We start from the raw sequence: 8,219 nt of genomic DNA on the forward strand, positions 1-8,219 counted from the left end.
CCCGCTGGCAAGTGGACATCCCCCGAGGGCTGCCGGGCTGCCAGAGGGATGTCTAATTGCCAGCTTAGGCCCAATCCCCCGGGGAGCAGGCCTAAGCCAGCAGGTGGTCATCCCCTGAGGGGTCCCAGACTGTGAGAGGGCACAGGCCGGGCTGAGGGACCTTCTCCCCTCTTGTGCACCGGGCCTCTAGTCAACAAATAAAAGCCTACTTTATTTTTATATACTAGCAATGTATAACTGAAAAACTACAAAAAACAATGCTATTTATAATCATCCCTCCCAAAATTAAATAAATAGCATGAATATAACAAAACATGTACAGACGTTGTATGCTGAAACCTAAGAAACAATGATTTTTTTTCAAATCAACTAATATCTAAATTAATAGAGATATCCTGTCTTCATGCAACGGAAGACTAAACAGAAAAAAAATATCAATTCTCCCTCAAATTCATTTAAAAGTCCAAATTCATTTATAAGTTTTAAGTAATTTCAATCAAAATCATAACAGATTTTAGATATAGAAAAGAATGAGTCTAAAATTTATATAAAAAGGCAAACAAACTAGAATAGCTAAAACGATTTTGAAAAAAAAAGAATGAAATTGGAGGAATCATACTTTTTCTTACATTAAGAAAAAATTTTTTTCCAATTCTACTCTTAAAATAACGTTACTAGGGACTACCGTTGAATCTCATCAAATACATCTTAATAATCTAAAAAAACAATTATATTTTTTGTATTTGATGTATTATATTAATAGCTTTTCCTATTATTTAATTATTTCTACCTCCCTGAAATAAAGTAGCTGACTATGGTTGATTATTCTTTCATATACTATATAGTGCAACTTGGTCATATTTGTTTTATAAAGTTATGGTCATTTTATGTCTCTCAATAGGTATTGCTGGATATTTTAAATCAGTTTTCTTGCTGATCTTTCTTTCCTTTCCTTTCTACCTGCCATTTCGCTATTACTACCAACCCTTATTATTAATTATTATTACCAATCATTATTATCTAAACTTCCCAATACATAATAGGGAAAAAGCCATTACTTCTGCTTCAGAGTCTTGTTTCAAATCTAAAAATAGCCCTGTCATCTTCTTAATGAGTATAAAGGACCAGGTGCTGAATATCTATAGAGAAAGGTTGCCATCAAGCTGGGTCAGCAGGACTGTCACCTTCCATCATAGATAACAGCCTGTCATGCCACCCATTTGGTAGTGGGAACTACCATTTGTTGAGAGCCTTTTTGTGTCAAACACCTTACCTGTGTATTATCTCATTCAGACTTCACACTAATCCTAGGAACTGGATATGACTATTCCCATTTTACAGACAGGGAAACTAAAGCAGTAAAAGGTTAAATAATTTGATAGCTCAAACAGCTGTCAGGTGGCAGAGCTGAAATTTGAATATATAGCTCTCTGGCTCCAAAGTCCACTCTCTTTCCACACAGCTACAGGCTCCTGGGCAGTGCTCTGAAGAAGCGGAGGCTCAGTAAAGGGGATAAGATCCAGCTCTGCACTGCCCCCACCCCCAATACCCTGGTCTGTGCATCTCTCATGTTTGGCTGCCTCTGAGTTTATCCCTTATAATAATCCAATAAAAATGAATAAAAACACAGACAATCTAGCAGCAGATAGGAGAGGAAGAAGCAGATGACATCAAGGTAAAAGGAGACAGGTTTAAGAGAAAATGCTACATAATCAATTTTAACTTAGATTTTAAAAAATATAAATATGAAAAATATATTCACATTTGTCAGTATATAATAAGAAATGAAAACGGGATAAAGTAAAAAAAAAAAAAACCCAGAAGATTGGCATCAAGCAGAATCATATTTACCTCTTAAACATTCAGCAAAAGATTAAATGTTTTCATTCAAGAGCTTATGTTATTGTATGTTAATTCTCTTACCAGCAGTAATTATTTCTTTATTAGACACTATAGTAACCCATGTTTATCAAGCACAGGAAAATAGAATGTCCCTACTAAATTCTGCTGAATACTATGCTGATTAAGGGATGTACCATGTACCTTGAAAACTCCTGGGACTACATAGCGATTGCTCCTGAGGAAGTAGATAAATTAAGGGGAGTAGGGAGCCAGGCACCCCTCACTGTAAATTCTTGGCAACTAACAAAAGGCATGCAGGAGGCAGCCAGTCAGTGTTTCACTCTCACCTTCGATGTCTCTCTCTTTTTCTCTCTTTCTTTCTCTCTCTCTCTCCGCCCTCTCCTTCTCCCTCTCCCTTCCTCTCTCTAGAAATCAATTAAAAAATATTTTTAAATACAATAAATTACAATTAGTATAACCTCTGAAATGTACAGTGCATATATATTAAAGCTTATTTCCTACAGCCAGTATTTTAAATTGAACACCATCTGTTTTCTTATTCTGAGTTAAAGCAACTTGTCTCTGGAAACAGACATTATACAAATTAATACAGCAGTAAGGCAACATGTTTATATTTTCCTGCTCACAGCATGACTAGACAGTTACTCTCTGCCCCACAACTGAATATCTATCTCCACAGTGGCCAAAACACACAGCCCACTTCTTTCAACCTCTTCCCTGGGAACATGAGCCTTCTGGTGAACTTGGTTTGACAGACTGGCATCCAGAGAAACCATCAGACTACTCCTTTCTTCCCCACCAATCTCATTAGCCTCCCAACATAGCTGTCTTCAGTGACCCACCCCTTACAGGGGTATGTCTAGACACTCCCCATTTTTTTGTTGTTCCTAGTTTCTCTACTCACAAGGTAATGTCATTTACAATATGACAACATCCAGAACCCAATCATCAAATGTCCCTCAATTTTAAATGAACACTTTCCTAATTGAAATGCTTGCCATCTGGAGTGTATCAGAGTAGGTTCCAATCATTTTTCTTCTCAGTCTCTTGACCATAGAACTCTTTTTTAAAAGAAATCTAAATAATCTTCAGTATTTAAAACAGAACAAAAGAACTGCTCTGACTGAGACTGGAGCAGGGAGCTGGTGCATTTCTCACTTGTACATATTTCCACATGTGTAATTCAAACCAATCACACTTAAGTAATCAGATGTCCTCTCCTCCATTCAAACTTTACCTCCCTTCAAGAACACAGAAGATGACAACTGATTTTAAATGCCATATTCTCTGTAAAACTGCCCCCCTTTAAGCTATCACTGCCTCTACAGTTTAAGTTAATGGTCTGTTCCAGTGTAATCTCTACTATTGATCTGATTTTCTCAGGTAAACGCTGAACAAACTAAAAACTAAAGTTTTTTAAAGGCATTATATTTCAAAACCCTTCTCCATCCTCACTTCATGGTGGGCAGAGTGAAAAACCAGGATAATCTGTAAAGGACAACATTTAGGACACACCTTAAGCCAGGGGTCCTCAAACTTTTTAAACAGGGGACCAGTTCACTGTCCCTCAGACCGTTGGAGGGCCGGACTATAGTTTAAAAAAAAACTATGAACAAATTCCTATGCACACTGCACATATCTTATTTTGAAGTAAAAAAAACAAAACGGGAACAAATACAATATTTGTATTTGCATGTGGCCCGCGGACCGTAGTTTGAGAACCCCTGCCTTAAGCATTCATGGAAAATTATTTTCCTTTCGTATCTATTCTGAAAAGTCCTAAGCTATGGACCAATTACCAAATTTAAAAATAATCATCCTTGATTCTACTTCAGCAAACACACTCCTGAAAAAGAAGATGCTTTACATTTTTCAAACTACTTGGTATTCAACTCTGCCCCACATCAGACTTTCTCCCAACTGTATTTTCAATGTAGTCATCATCAACTAACATTTTGAAATTCCGCACATTCATTGAAGAGTAGCTACTCAAATAGTCTCGTGTTTTCCTTAGAGGATTTCATGAAACCTATATCAAATTCCAGCTTTTTAATAAGAAGACTAATAGGATTATTCTCATTAAATCAACTGAAGAACTGTCTCACAAAGTTTAGTTAGCTAATGGCTTGTACTTCAAGATATATGAGGATTCAAGTAAGTGAAGAAACCAAAATTCTCACTTGTATAAGAATACCCACCTTTCTCTTACTTGATGAGGCCATGAAGCAACTGGTTCATGGTCTTCAAAATGACCGATGGCATCAAGAACATTTCCAAATCTCCTAATAGCTCTTGGAGGCTCAAAAGTGTTCCTTCCCTAAACCACAATCTCACTCTTTTTCTTCTAGTCACTATCAGACTAGGACCACTTAAAACCCTGCATAACTATCTTTTCCCTGAAGAATACACCTCTGACTCCTTAATTGGGCGATCTTTCCCTCCTTATCTCTGAAAAAAAAATGCACCAATAAACTAACTAAATTAGATTTAGAGTTTCCCAGACGAATGCCACACTTTCTTTTCCTTTGCATAACCTATTCTATCTGCTCCTGACACTCACCTTTATATCTGTATCCTCAGAAGCTTTACCTACCCTTTCAGGTCTATTTCAAATGCTACCTTCTCCATAAAGTGTCCACACCACACACACTCCCACCCTAAGCCTAACAGATCAAATGTATTTATTCAGTACTCCTTGAGAGCTCTTTGACATACTGCCTTATTTTCCACCTACTTAACAACTACAAAGTACTGTCTACTAATTACCTTTTATAAATAGTAGTTAAAACTTTTATTTTCACCCAAGAGAACACACTTTTTCTTTACTACAGCAGGTGTCTACCAATTTTAGGAGCTGATACAGGGTTCTCAGTCCTGGTGACATATTAGAATCACATGGAAAAGCTTTTCTTTACAAATACACATGCTGTTCCCTGTCTCAAATTAGGTCAGAAACTCAAAGGATAATCTATGTAGGTGATTCTTATTTATTTGCAGGATTATGAATCACTGGAGAGTGAACCAGTACCACCAGAGTTAAGAGATTTGTTTTTTCATTTCAATGTCAGAGCAAATCATCTCCTATGTTACTCTTCTTATCTAATTAACCCCAACATCTCCCACTCTATTTTAGGCCCTACTGACTTGCCAAACTACCAAAGCAGCTTCCCAACTGGTTTCCCTACCTCAGCCCTCTCTTGTCTCTCCCTAATCTTTTCCTATTCTGAACCATCCTACAAGTACTTGCTAGAATTAACATTAAATGGTTTCAGAATGTGACCACTTACCCACTCATCCCCTTAAGAACCTGTATTACCTTCATCTTTTCCACCATCTCAAAACTAAAATCAATTCATGTTGATGAGGGTATGAGCAAATGGGTGCAACACACAATGTTAATGAAATTGCTGAATGGTCAGCTGGTACTGAGAAAGCTACAGGTATCAAAATATAGCATGCATACAAATACTTAAACATAAAGACGAATATAGGGTGGGGCAAAAGCAGGTTTACAGTTGTTCATATGGAAAGTAATACAACAATTAATAAAAGAATAATACAAGAATAAGCTCGTATTTTGCATACGAACAACTGTAAACCTACTTTTGCCTCACCCTGTATACCCACACACAAAAACATACTTTGACCCAGTAACTCCACTTTCAGAAATTTAACCAAAGAAAATAATCTCTCTCTCTCTCTCTCTCTCTCTCTCTCTCTCTCTCTCCCCCTCCCTTTCTCTCTTTCTAAAATCAATTAAAAAATATTTAAAAAAGAAAAAAAAAACAGGGGGAAGATGGCATAGGTAAACACCTGTATTCGCGCCTCCCACAACCACATCAAAATTACATCTAAAATTACAACCATCATCCAAAATCGCTGGAAAGCTGGCTGTAAAGAAGAAAGCACACTGAGACTGGTAGGAGGTGCAGAGACACAGAACAGGCTGTTCCGGCACCCATGTGTACCAATTTTTTAATCGGGAGGGAGATCGTCTCTGCGGAGGCTGCCCAGCCCCACACCAGACACCCAGCCCAGGGTCCCAGAGCTGAGAAAAGAAGTCCCTACAGGCAGTAAAAACTAGGGGCTATAAAAACCAGTGTTTATTGGGGTTCAGTGACACAGAGGCTGCTGGAGACCCAGCTGTTCCTCTTAAGAGGCCGGCACCACAAACTGAACTTACAAGGTCCTGCTTCCTCTGAGCTCCAGCACTAGGACGAGGCTCTGGGAACAGACACATGTGAGGAGAAACTGGATTGTCTAGCATCTGGGCAGGAACTCGGGGTGGCTTTCTTCCAGATGGAGGTGCTTGCAGGGATCATTGTTCCTATACTGTGGCCTCCCCAGTGCAGGACTGACTAGCAGCCATTTCTGTTTGCTCCACCATGGTGATTCCCTAAGACCCCCATCTCATCCAATTTACAACCCCCCCCAAGCTGTGTGCAGGGGCTTTTGCATATAAATGGCCTGTCCTTGCTCTGACTAAAATCTCTCAAACAAGCAGTAGCTGGGCCAGGGAGCCCCAAATCTATCAATAAAAGGCCTAAGATCCAGCACCAGCACCAGCCTGCCTTGCTTCATAGCTGGGCCTCTTCTCGGTATTTCCAAACCCAATACAAAGAGGAGGAATCTGCAGATCTCTCTGTAGCTCCTGCCTGGTGGCACCAGGCAGTGGCTGATTTTGCACCTCTCTGGAGATCCAAGAGCCAGTGTGCCCAGAAGTGTCGGGCCATACCAGATTACAACTCTTCACAACCATAAGCGACACACTAAAGGAGAAGACTCAGTGAGCACCACAGCCCCACTGAAGCAAGTCCTGCTCATAGGGGTGTCTCGTGCACAGCAGTTCTCCTACTGTAGTTGCAGCTGGTCCCCACAGCCAACTGGCCTGGAGGTCAATCCCCCGCAGTGATACCAACAGCAATCAAGGCTCAACTACAACAAGACTGTACTCACAGCTCACAAAGGGGTGCAACTAGAGCTCCCAGCTCAGGTGATTGGGGAGGCTGAGCCACTGGGCCCTATAGAACACCTACTACACAAGGCCACTCAACCAACTCAAGGAGACATAGCAACTCTACCCAATAAATAGAAACAAACACAGGGAAGCAGCCAAAATGAAACATGTAACAAATTAAAGAAATGGAAGAAAGCAAACTACTGAATATAGAGTTCAAAACCACGGTTATAAGGTTACTCAAGAATCTTCCAGAAACCTCCAAAAAATTGGAAAAGGGCCAGTCAGAAATTAAGCATACACTGATTGAAACAAAGAATATACAGGGATTCAACAGTAGAGTGGAGGATTCTGAGAATCAAATCAACTATTTGAAATATGAGGAAGCAAAAAACACCTAACCAGCAGAGCAAAAAGAAAAAAGAATCCAAAAATATGAAGACAGTGTAAGGAGCCTCTGGGACAATTTCAAGCATAACAACATTCACATTATGGGAGTGCCAGAAGGAGAAAGCAAGATATTGAAAACCTATCTGAAGAAATAATGACAGAAAACTTCCCCCACCTGGTGAAAGAAATAGACTTACAAGTCCAGGAAGCAGAAAGAGTCCCTAACAAGAGGAACCCAAAGAGGACCACACCAAGACACATCATAATTAAAATGCCAAGGGCAAAAGACAAAGAGAGAATATTAAAAGCAGCAAGAGAAAAACAGTTAGTTATCTTCAAGGGAGTGCCCTTAGGACTCTCAGCTGATTTCTCAAGAGAAACTATGCAGGTCAGAAGGGAGTGGCAAGAAATATGCAAAGTGATGCAGAGCAAGGACCTACAACCAAGATTACTCTACCCAGCAAAGCTATCATTTAGAATTGAAGGTCAGATAAAGAGCTTCACAGATAAGAAAAAGCTAAAGGAGTTCATCACCACCAAACCAGTATTATATGAAATGCTGAAGGGTATTCTTTAAGAAGAGGAAGAAGAAGAAAAAGGAAAAGATAAAAAATATGAACAACAAAATGGCAACAAATACATATCTGTCAACAAATGAATCTAAAAATAAAAATAAACCAATAAGAAATCTAATGAACAGAATAAACTGGTGACTAAAATAGAATCAGAGGCATGGAAATGGAACAGACTGACGATTCTCAGAGGGAAGGGGGTGGGGGCAGGAAGGGATTAAACAAAGATCTTATATGCATATATGCATTACCTATGGACACAGACAAAAGGATGACGAAGGCCTGGGGCGGGGCAGGAACTGGGTGGAGAGAGCAAAGGGGGTAAAAAAGAGGGACATCTGTAATAAGCTCAACAATAAAGATCTAAAAAAAAAAAAAAGAAAGAAAGACATAAAGGTGGTCAATTCCCTAGGATTATGGACATTATGGTGCCATTT

This window comes from Myotis brandtii, unplaced genomic scaffold, assembly GCF_000412655.1.
Source record: "Myotis brandtii unplaced genomic scaffold, ASM41265v1 scaffold538, whole genome shotgun sequence".
Classification (NCBI taxonomy): Eukaryota; Metazoa; Chordata; class Mammalia; order Chiroptera; family Vespertilionidae; genus Myotis; species Myotis brandtii.